This window comes from Balaenoptera physalus, assembly GCF_965194825.1.
Source record: "Balaenoptera physalus genome assembly, chromosome: 10".
In the NCBI taxonomy this organism is placed as follows: Eukaryota; Metazoa; Chordata; class Mammalia; order Artiodactyla; family Balaenopteridae; genus Balaenoptera; species Balaenoptera physalus.
Genome location: NC_138889.1, coordinates 110,600,086 through 110,611,418, shown reverse-complemented (window position 1 = coordinate 110,611,418; position 11,333 = coordinate 110,600,086).

Here is an 11,333-nt window from a genome sequence, read left to right as displayed (position 1 = left end):
CCACAAGGGCACCGGTCCTTGCCAGGGAGGCCAAGGAACTCCTCCCAGAGGTGATCACACAAGTTGGGAAGCAAGCCACCAAAGGCTTCAGCCCCAGGTCGTGGCTGGTTTGCTCTCTGGGTGGAGCAGATTGGAGGGGGTCCCAGCAGAGGCGGGTAGGAAGCCAGGGCAGCTGTCCAAACAAGAAGTGATGGTCCCCGGGGCGGTGTGGGTGCAGAGGGGAGGAAAGGACGCATCTGCGATGTTTGGAGTACACTGCCCTTCTAAGATAAACCAGGTCATAGCAGGTCACCGTCGAGTCCTGGTCTCCAGCATAAGAGCAGCCTGGGCCTGGCCCCTAGCTTTCCAATCCTAATTGCCCTGACCTTTGCTCTGCTGGTTTCTCCAGGGTCCCTGCCTGTGTTGATTTGGGCCTGGGAGAAAATCGCTGTTTTTCTGCCGCAAGCCCACTGGCGCTGCCCCCTTGGTGGGTCCGGGCAGCCTGGCACCTGCTGTGGCTTTATTTGGTGAGCCAGTCCTCCTGCATCTGGCTTTCGTGAGCCTCTTTGCAGTAAAGCTCCTCTATTTCCTGAATGATGTTGTCTGAGTTATCCCTTCACAGGCCCACGGAGGGAGGCCCGAGGTCACAAGTGGGTGGGGTCAAGGGCCAGGATTCACACCTGCTCCCAGCACGGCATACCTGGCCCCGCCCTGCCCCACCCACCTCTGGGAGTTCCCTTCCTTGTTGAGAGGAGTGGAGAGGAAACCGAACTTGACATCAGGATGGACCCTCATTCTCTGCCTTCCTCTTTCCTGTGGGCCTCCCTGGGGCGGTGGTTCTCAATGGGGCTGCGGCTGGGGTGGGGAGCCCGGCGATTTTGTCCCCCCGGGGACACGTGGGGATGTCTGGAGGCAGTTTTGGCTGTCAGAACCTGGAGTCGGGGTGAGACTGGTGTCTAGTGGGTCGAGGCCATGAATGCTGCTTATCTTCCTTCCGGGCACAGGACAGGCCCCACAACAAAGAATGTTCCAGCCCCAGATGTCGACAGTGCTGATGGTAAGGACCCTGCCCTGGGGGAGGCCCAGCCCAGCCTCACTGGTTCGTGGATCTGAGGCTCCGGTGGTCCCAGCACTGACTTTGGCCCCTCTGGGGCTGAGAGCACTAGCCCACTATTTTTACATCTTTAATAAAAATTTGCTGTGGGCACCGAGCTGCGGTTTTGGAAAGAAGGGAGAGTAAGAATTGAAACACAGTCAGGGGACTTCCCTGGCGGTCCAGTGGTGGAGACTCTGCGCTTTCGCTGCAGGGGGTGTGGGGTCGAGCCCTGGCTGGGGAACTAAGACCCCTCACGCCACGGCCAAAAAAGAAAAAGAAAAGAAAAGGAAAAAAGAAGGAACGCAGGCAGGAACGGCCCATGTCACTGGGGACAGAGCCAAGCACAGGGCAGTTACAGCCCAATGTGGTCCCTGCTGTCACGGGGGTAACACAGGGCAGCCTCCTGACCTGGATCTGCCCTGGGGACACAGCTTTGACTGCGGGCCAGGACAACCAGGCCAAAGGGCGTAGCATGTGCAAAGGCCCTAAGGAGTCACCGCTGGATGGATTAACGCCCATCTGTCTGAGTTGAGAAGATGGAAGAGGGAAAACTCCCCACGGAGGCTCAGGGTCAGGCCTCCCTGGGCACCCTGGGCACCCTCCCTGGGCACCCTGACTCCTCAGCACACAGCTGCCTTTTCACTCCATTGTCTCTGGGGGACAGATGCTGATGGCAGCCAGGCCATCAACCCAGACTTTGCGAAATGGCAAATCCTGGGACCACTACCCCAAAACACGGGAGAGGACAACCCCCATTCTCACACTGTGGCTGGAAACACAGCCTGGGATGGCTGCGCTCACGAGTCTTGGAATCTGCCCAGTGCCCTGGCCTCGGCCATACTGCGGTCTCTCCCAGGACTGAGTGACCCATTCTCACTGCACGGCACAGGACGGAGAGGGCAGTGCAAGGGGACAGCTTGGGGGCATTTGCCCGGGAATCCACATCCAAGCCCACCCTGGTGTTCAGGAAAGCTGTGCCCTGCCATGTCCTCCTGTGGATACCCAGAAGGGCTGGAGACCGCAGGAGGGCTGGCTGGGAGGATGGGACTTTTGTTCTGTGCAGATCCGTCCACTTTCTCTGCTATGAAACCACGCCGTTGGTCTTCAAACTTGGCGGATAGACTTCCCGGCCAAGATAATATCCTAGCAACCTCTCAGGGTGACCGGGACACCCGTGGTTAGAGTTGCAAAGTTGTTTACATTGAGTTTTATGGCATTTGAGGGAACTTGGCGCTTTCAGGCTGGGAGGATGGTTGTTCAGATCTTCCAAAAGTCAATCCTGGGGTGGCGGGGCCTGAAAACAGATGGGCTGACTTTTCAGGAACCTGAATCTCTAAACTTTCCACTCACCCCTGGGAGTTTGGAGGCTGCTGGGCGGGGGCAGTCTGTGTCTTCTCTGTAGAGCTGCGTCTCCTGAGAGAGGCCGTGGACACGTACCTCACCGGTCCTGCCTCCCCGAGCTGTAGGTGCTGGGCTCGTGGCTTCTGGGGCCTCGCTGGGAAATGTGTATGCGTGAGTGTGAGTGTGTGTGTGTGTGTGTGTGTGTGGTGGGGAGGGGGGGATGCCTGGGGTTAGATCAGACAAAGAAGCCAAAAGTTCTGAAAACTTTGTGTTATTGTCTGTTTTTTAAAATCGAGGTATAGTTAATGTACAATGTTATGTATGTTTCAGATGTACAACATAGTGATTCATAATTTTTATTTTTTTAAATTTTATTTTATTTATTTATTTTTTATACAGCAGGTTCTTGTTAGTTATCTATTTTATACATATTAGTGTTTATATGTCAATCCCAATCTCCCAAGTCATCCCACCACCACCCTGCCTCTGCGTTCCCCCCTGGGTGTCCATAAATTTGTTCTCTACGTCTGTGTCTCTATTTCTGCCTTGCAAACCAGTTCATCTGTACCATTTTTCTAGATTCCACATATATGCATTAATATACGATATTTGTTTTTCTTTTTCTGACTTACTTCACTCTGTATGACAGGCTCTAGGTACATCCATGTCTCTACAAATGACCCAATTTCGTTCCTTTTTATGACTGAGTAATATTCCATTGTATATATGTACCACATCTTTTTTATCCATTCATCTGTCGATGGGCATTTAGGTTGCTTCCATGACCTGGCTATTGTAAATAGTGCTGAAATGAACATTGGGTGCATGTGTCTTTTTGAATTATGGTTTTCTCTGGGTATATGCCCATTAGTGGAATTGCTGTGTCATATGATAATTCTATTTTTAGTTTTTTAAGGAACCTCCATTTTGTTCTCCATAGTGGCTGTATCAATTTACATTCCCACCAGCAGTGCAAGAGGGTTCCCTTTTCTCCACACCCTCTCCAGCATTTGTTGTTTGTAGATTTTCTGATGATGCCCATTCTAACTGGTGTGAGGTGATACCTCATTGTAGTTTTGATTTGCATTTCTCTAATAATTAGTGATGTTGAGCAGCTTTTCATATGCCTCTTGGCCATCTGTATGTCTTCTTTGGAGAAATGTCTATTTAAGTCTTCTGCCCATTTTTTGATTGGGTTGTTCGGTTTTTTTAACGTTAAGCTGCATGAGCTGTTTGTATATTTTAGAGATTAATCCTTTGTCTGTTGATTCGTTTGCAAATATTTTCTCCCCTTCTGAGGGTTGTCTTTTCGTCTTGTTTATAGTTTCCTTTGCTGTGCAAAATGTTTTAAGTTTCATTAGGTCCCATTTGTTTATTTTGGTTTTTATTTCCATTGCTCTAGGAGGTGGGTCAAAAAAGATCTTGCCATGACTTATGTCAAAGAGTGTTCTTCCTATGTTTTCCTCTAAGAGTTTTATAGTGTCTGGTCTTACATTTAGGTCTTTAATACATTTTGAGTTTATTTTTGTGTATGGTGTTAGGAAGTGTTCTAATTTCATTCTTTTACATGTAGTTGTCCAGTTTTCCCAGCACCACCCATTGAAGAGACTGTTTTTTCTCCATTGTATATCCTTGCCTCCTTTGTCATAGATTAGTTGACCATAGGTGTGTGGGTTTATCTCTGGGCTTTCTATCCTGTTCCATTGATTTATATTTCTGTTTTTGTGCCAGTACCATATTGTCTTGATAACTGTATCTTTGTAGTATAGTCTGAAGTCCGGGAGTCTGATTACTCTAGCTCCGTTTTTTTTCCCTCAAGATTGCTTTGGCAGTGATTCATAGTTTTTAAAGGTTATATTCAATTTATAGTTATTAAAAAATATTGGCTATATTCCCTGTGCTGTACAATATATCCTTGTAGCTTATTTATTTTATACAAAGTAGTTTGTATCTCTTAATCCCCTACCTGTCTCTTTCCCCTCCCCCTTTCCCTCTCCCCACTGGTAACCACTAGTTTGTCCTCTATGTCTATGAGTCTGTTTCTTTTTTTCTTATATTCACTTGTTTGTGGTATGCTCTAGATTCCATATATAAGTAATATCATACAGTATTTGTTTTACTCTGTCTGACTTATTTCACTTAACACCCTCCAAGTCCATCCATGTTGTTGCAAATGGTAAGATTTCATTCTTTTTTATGGTTGAGTAGTATTCCACTATATATATATATTATATATATATATATAATTATCTTTTCTTTTTTTTTAATTTGAGCCATCCTTGTGAGTGAGAAGTTGTTTATCATCGTGATTTTGATCAGCATTTCTCTAATGACTCATGATATTAAGCATCTTTTCCTGTGCTTATTGACCATTTATATGTCTTCTTTGGAGAAATATCTATTCAAATACCTGTCTTTCTAAATTGGATTGTCTTGTTATTGTTGAGTTATATGAGTTTTTTATGTATTCTAGAAACAAGTTCCGTATCAGATATATGATTTACAAATCTTTTTCTCCTGTTCTGTACGTTGTGTTTCCATTTTCTTGATGATATTGCTTGCAACACAAAAGTTTTGATTTTGATGAAGTCCAATTTATCTATTTTTTCTTTTGTGGCTTGTGTTTCTGGTATTGTATCCAAGGAGACTTTGCCTAACCCAAGGTCATGAAGATCTAGTCCTATATTTTCTTCTAGGAGTTTTATAATTTTAGCTTTTACATTTAGGTCTATGATCCATGTTTAGTTAATTTTTGTGTATGGTGTGAGGAAGGGGTTCAACTGAATTCTTTTGCACATGGATATCCAGTTGTTCCAGTGCCATTTGTTGAAAATATTATTCTTTCCCCATCAAATGGTCTTGGTACCCTTGCCAAAAATCAAGTGGCTATAAATGTGAGGGTTCCTTCTGGACTCTCTATTCTGTCCCACCAGTCTATCCTCATGCTAGTGCCACACTATGTTATTACTGTAGCTTTGTAGCAAGTTTGAAATCAGGAAGTGTGAGTCTTCCAACTTTGTTCTTCTTTCTCAAGATTGCTTTGGTTATCCTGGGTCCATATGAATATTAGGATCAGCTCATCAATTTCTGAAAAAATACAAAAACAAAACCCAGGTTTGATTTTGAGAGGGATTGCATCGAGTTTGTAGATTAATTGGGGGAATATTGCCATCTTAATGCTAAATCTTCTGATGGATGAACATGAAATTTCCATTTATTTAGAACTTCAACTTCTTACATTTCAACACTTTTTATAGCTTTCAGTGTACAAGTCTTGCACTTCTTTTGTTAAATTTCTTCCTAAGTATTTTAATCTTCTTGCTGCTATTACAAATAGTGTTCTTTTCCTATTTTCATATTGTTCATTTCTAGTATGTAAAAATACAATTGACTTTTTGTATATTGACCTTGTCTCCTGCTACAATGATGAACTTTATTATTAGTTCAAATAGTTTTTTTAGTGGATTCCTTCCTAATTTCTATACACAAGATCATATCCACTGTGAGTAGAGAGAGTTTCATTTCTTTTATAATCTGGATGGCTTTTATTTCTTTTTCTTGCCTAATTGCTCTGGCTAGAACCTCTAGTACAATGTTGAATCAAAGTCTTTGTTTTTTTCCTGATCTCAAGAGAAGAGCATCCAGTCTTTCATGATTAAGTTGATGTTAGATGTGAATTTTTTACAGATGCCCTTATTGTGTTGAGGAAATTCCATTCTATTCATAGTTTGTTGAGTGTTTTCATCATGAAAGAGTGTTTTGTTAAATGCTTTTCCCACATCTATGAAGATGAACTTGTGGTTTTATCTTTTATTCTAACAGTGTGGTGTATTGCTTTGATTGATTTTCATATGTCAAACCAACCCAGAATTCCTGGGATAAATGTCATGTGGTCATACTGTATAATTGTTTTATACGTTTCTGGATTTGATTTGCCAGTGTTTCATTGAGGATTTTTGCATCTATATTCATTAGAATTTGTAGTGTTCAGTAATAGTCTATTTCAGATTCTTGCATGGTCTATGGTTTTCAAAATTTTGTCCTATCTTTATTGAATTTAGTATCAGTGTTACACTAGCTTTTTCTAAACATTTTTGAAACTTTTCTGCTTTTTCCATGCCCTTGAACAATTTAAATGGTATTGGAATGATCTGTTCCCTAAAATTGTGTTAGAATTCCCATCTGAAATAACACAGCCTGGTGCTGTCTTGGCACGAGCTAGAGCTATCTATTTAAGAATGTCAATTTTTTTTATGGTAGTTGGGTCATCGTCTCTTTTCTGTCTCATCTGGGGTTAAGTCTTATAATTTATATTTTCTTAGAAAGGATCTGTTTCATCCAAGTCTACAAATTTATTTGCATAGTGTCGATCAAAGCATTCTTTTGTAGTGCTTTCCAGTTTCTCTGTCAGTGTTTCTCTATTTGTATTGTCTTATTCTGTATGTGTATATGTTCTCCCTTTTTCTTGATTGATTTAGCTTGTTTAACTACCTTTTTCCCTCCAAAGAGTCAGCTTGGCAGGAACTCTCTTGGGATGATGCTGCAGTTGGAGACCCACCCTGCATGGTCCTCTGGTCCTCCCTCTCTCCTTCTGGAGGTGTCAGCCCTGCCTAGTGGTCTGAAGTCTCTTTGCTCCTTCGCCCGCTGCCTCCCTCAGTAAACCTCTTCTAGGTCAAGTCTTAGCTTTGCGTCTGGCTCTTGGCAGACGCAAACAAGCCCCTATCGTTTCCTGGCTGCTGTGTGGAGAATGGACTAGAAAGGGTGGGAAGGGAGGTCAGGCCGTCTGCTTGGCTGTTGCAGTGGTCTGGGAGCAGAGGGACCCTGGCCTGATCCTAGAAAGTGGGGAGCAGGAGGGGGTATATAGTAAGGGGTGGGTCTCAGAGCTGTTTAGGATCAACAGGACTTGGGCATATAACTGCATAGCTTACATTTTACCATTTATTGCTTTCGACATTCCTTCTCAGGACCATAGGAACTGGGCAAAACTACGCATCTGAAAGCAGAGTTGGAATGCTTATTCACAATCTCTCGACTTTCCCTTCGTTCCCTTCTCTGCGGGAGGGTCTGACTAGCTCTGTTGAGGTCTGGACAAAACGCCCGACCCAGGATGCCAGCCGGGTGGCCAGCAGCTCACCTTCCCCCCAAGATGCTAAAAGAAGGAAAAATCAAGCAAAACCTGACACTTTTCAGGTGGGTTTTGTGCTGTTTGTCTTGGGTTGGTTTTTTTGTTTGTTTGTTTTTTTTTGGCCGTCCTGTACATTTTCTCTTTTAGGAAATAAAATGTTCTGGTGAGAGGGAACCTCAGAGATCATCTTAGCAGAGAAGGGAAAGGGGGAGGCCCCGTGGAGAGTGTCCCTGCTGCCCAGGACCCTCTGTCTGGCAACTCCAGGTTAATCTATGTTCTCCATTAGACCCTCTCCCCAAATTGTGCTTGAACCAAGAGCTCCGGGTCTACACACTGTTTTCACACCCTGTGGCATGCAGATAAGGAAACCGAGGGGCTATCTGAGATCTGGAAGCAAGTGCAAGGCTGAGCTGGGAACCCTGGTGTCCCGCCTCCCCTCTTCACCTTCCCCCAGCCAAGGTGAGCAGACTCAGGTGTGCAGGCTCAGGTGTGCGGGCTCAAGAGTGGTTCCTGCGCGGGGTGCATATGCACTGAAAGCAGATGCAACACGTCAAGCAGGTGTACACCTGTCCAAGGTGTTAAGGTTCACCAGGTGTGCCCTGCTCCCGGCATTAAGGTTCACCAGCTGGGCCACAGAAGTTGAGCTCATTGCAGGCAAATGCCGTGTGCATGACTCTGAGCCCCTCTCAGGGCTCGGGGAGGAGCAGGTAGGTGGGTCCTAACCCAGAGGACCGGAGGCCTTACAGGACGCCAGGCCTGAGGGCCCATCCCTTGCGGTTTCTGACCAGCCCCTCCTCTCCCTCCCGCCCCTCCCTTTTTTCATTGTCCTGCCTTCACTCTACAGGTAGCACAGTCAGGCCTGAGCTCGCTGCTGGGTGTCTGAGTGAACGTGCTCACAGAATAGGGCCAGCCAGACCCGAAAACTGAGTACATATCAGAGCAGTGCGTCCCCCCAAATGCCAGGGCGCTCTGGGGGTGCACTCACACACACAGTAGACACCTCCTGGGCTCTTTCCACGGGCCGGGTCCTGGGGACCACCAGGGAGACAGTCACAGGAACCAGCTTATCAAACAGACTGGCCTCCTGAGGTCCTAGGAAAGGATTTTGTTTTACCCAACTCTTCAAACACTCCTGACAGAAGTCCCCTCCCTGACCCGCGGTCAGGTGTGGATTTTTCGTGAAGCTAATGCAACTTCAATCTCAGGTCAACTTACTTGCCAGGGGCTTCCAAGGGCCCAGGAGGGACTTGGGCGTTGTGTTTACAAGGTCATGTGTTTTTGTAAAGTTTGCAAAAATAAGCGCTTTCTATGTGGTGGACACACTCTAGGGTGAGGGGGGTGGTCCCAATGTGTCACACCCTTGCATAATTCCCTTCCTTCAAGCATAGGCAGATCCTGTGACTTATTTCTGCCAGATAGAATACGGCAAAGTTGATGGACTACCGTGTCCGTGAGTACGGTAAGTTATAGGGCCAAGGCAAAGGGATTTTGCAAAAGTAATTAAAATTCCAGACCACTTAACTTTGAGTTCTTCAAAAGATGGGCTTTGGTGGGCATGACCTAGTCAGGCAAGCCTTTGAGAGGGCCCAGGCCTCTGGTGAAGTCAGAGACTGTCTCTTGCTGGCTTTGAGAAAACCAGCTGCCCTGAATCCTAGAGCAGCGAGGAAGTGAAGCTGCTGAAAACCTGAGTGGGCTTGGGAGCTGCTCTCCCCTGAGCCAGCCTCCAGATGAGAACGCAGCCTGGCCAACACCTTGATTCCAGCCTAAGACCCAGGCAGGGGACCTGGCTAAGCTGCTCCTGGATTCCTGACCCAGGGAAATTGTGAGATTACACATGGGGTTTTTTCTAAGCTGCTAAACTTGCGGCAGTGTGTTAGGTAGCAATAGACAACAAATTCCTTAAATATTCTTTTTTTAAAAAAATTATTTATTTATTTATTTGGCTGTGATGGGTCTTAGTCGTGGCACTCAGGATCTTCGTTGCAGCATGTGGAATCTAGTTCCCTGACCAGGGATCGAACCCAGGCCCCTGCATTAGGAGTGCGCAGTCTTAACCACTGGACCACCAGGGAAGTCCCAACAAATTCCTTATAGTGATATATTCTTTTTCTTCAAGTGTTCCTCCACCAACTGTATAAGCTTCGGGTCCCATAAAATCCTTGATGCTGTAGCTTTCTGGTGCCTTTCGGCCGTAGGAATAGTCTTACTTCACCCATGACGACTGCCTTTCAGAGATGAAAATGTCCTGTCTGGTCCACAGAAAAAGTCCAGTCTCTCAACCAGGTCAAGTCTTCTCTCCCCAGACTCAGGCCCGCCCTGGCTCAGGCCCCTGCAGGGAGGAAGGGCTGCGGCCAAAATGTTGAAAGAGCAGGTGAAGCTCTCTGTGAGTGTCCCAGGGCTGCTGCAACAAACAACCACAGTCTGGGAGCGCTTATAAAAGCAGAAGTGATTCCCGGTTCTGGAGCCAGAAGTCTGTGATCAAGGCGTTGGCAGGGCTGCATCCCCACAGGAGGCTCTACGGGAGGGTCCTTCCTGCCTCTTCCAGCTTCTGAGGGCCCCAGGTGATCCCTGGCTTGTGGCCGGATCCCTCCAATCTCTGCCTTATTGACACCTGCCCTTCTCCCCTTGTGTGTCTGTGTCTCAAACCTCCCTCTCCTTTCTCTTATAAGGACCCCAGTCCTTGGATTTGGGGCCACCCTAAATTCACCATGATCTCAAGATCCTTAACTTAATGATATCTGCAAAGACCGTTTTTCCAAATAAAGTCACCTTCACGGGTTCTGGGGGTTAGGCTGTGAATGGATCTTTTTGGGGGCCACTGTTCAGCCCCTTACTGTCGCTTTCAGCGTCCTTTCTGCAAGTGAACGAGGAATCAAGTGTGGGGCAAGATGGGATGTGAAGTGAAAGGCAGAGATGGAAGAGGGCAGGGAGGTGCCGGGTGGAGAGGGTGTCGGGAAGGCACCTGCAAGGGTGACATTTAAGCCCGGACTGCACGGCTGAGAAGGGACCACCCCGTGAAGAAGAGGCAGAGAGACCGTGGGCAAAGGGGCCCCCGCCGATGCAGGCCTGGGGTGTGAGGGCTGAGGGCCCAGTGTGTCTGGAGGGTGGCAGGTGGAGAGGAGGGAGGGGAAAACTGTGGCCTAGCCAGTTCGGACTGTCCTGCAGAGGAAGCAACCATTCACCAGGAGCTGGGAGGTGCGGAGGGGCGTTTCCGGGGATGAGGTCCTGTGCTGGGGTGGTCTGGCAGCCTCCTTGTGACCCTGGATACGCCACCTCACCTGTGTTTCACCACCGGGACTTGTTCCTGCTGGATGGGGGGACCAGCGTTGCAGGAGTCCTGTGAGTGTCAGGCTGGGCCCCCCTTCATCCGCCTGGAAACCTGATGAGAGTTGCATAAAGCAAAGTATGAAGCCAGGCAGCTTTATGGGGTGTTTGATGAAGACTTTAGGGCATCAGAAATCATTATTGGAGGCGTGGCTGCCTGCTCTGTGTGGTTCAAGACACTGCCTCGTGCGGGCCTCTGCTGGACCGCAGGCCACACCCAGGGAGCCTGGAGCCTGGCCAGAGTGTTCCCTTTTCCTGTGGCCCCTAACCGTTGGGCCATCCTACCAGGCGTGGCCCGGAGCCCTCCGTGTACGGGGTGTGTCCAGAGCCTTGCTCCCCAGGCCTGGCACCACAGAGCGACACAGTAACAGGGTATCAAATATCGTGGCGATTTTAATGGTTTTTTTTTTAGACGGTGGATGCTGGGCTTCTGCTCCTTTGTGCCAGGGTCTTGACCGGGTCTTGTGG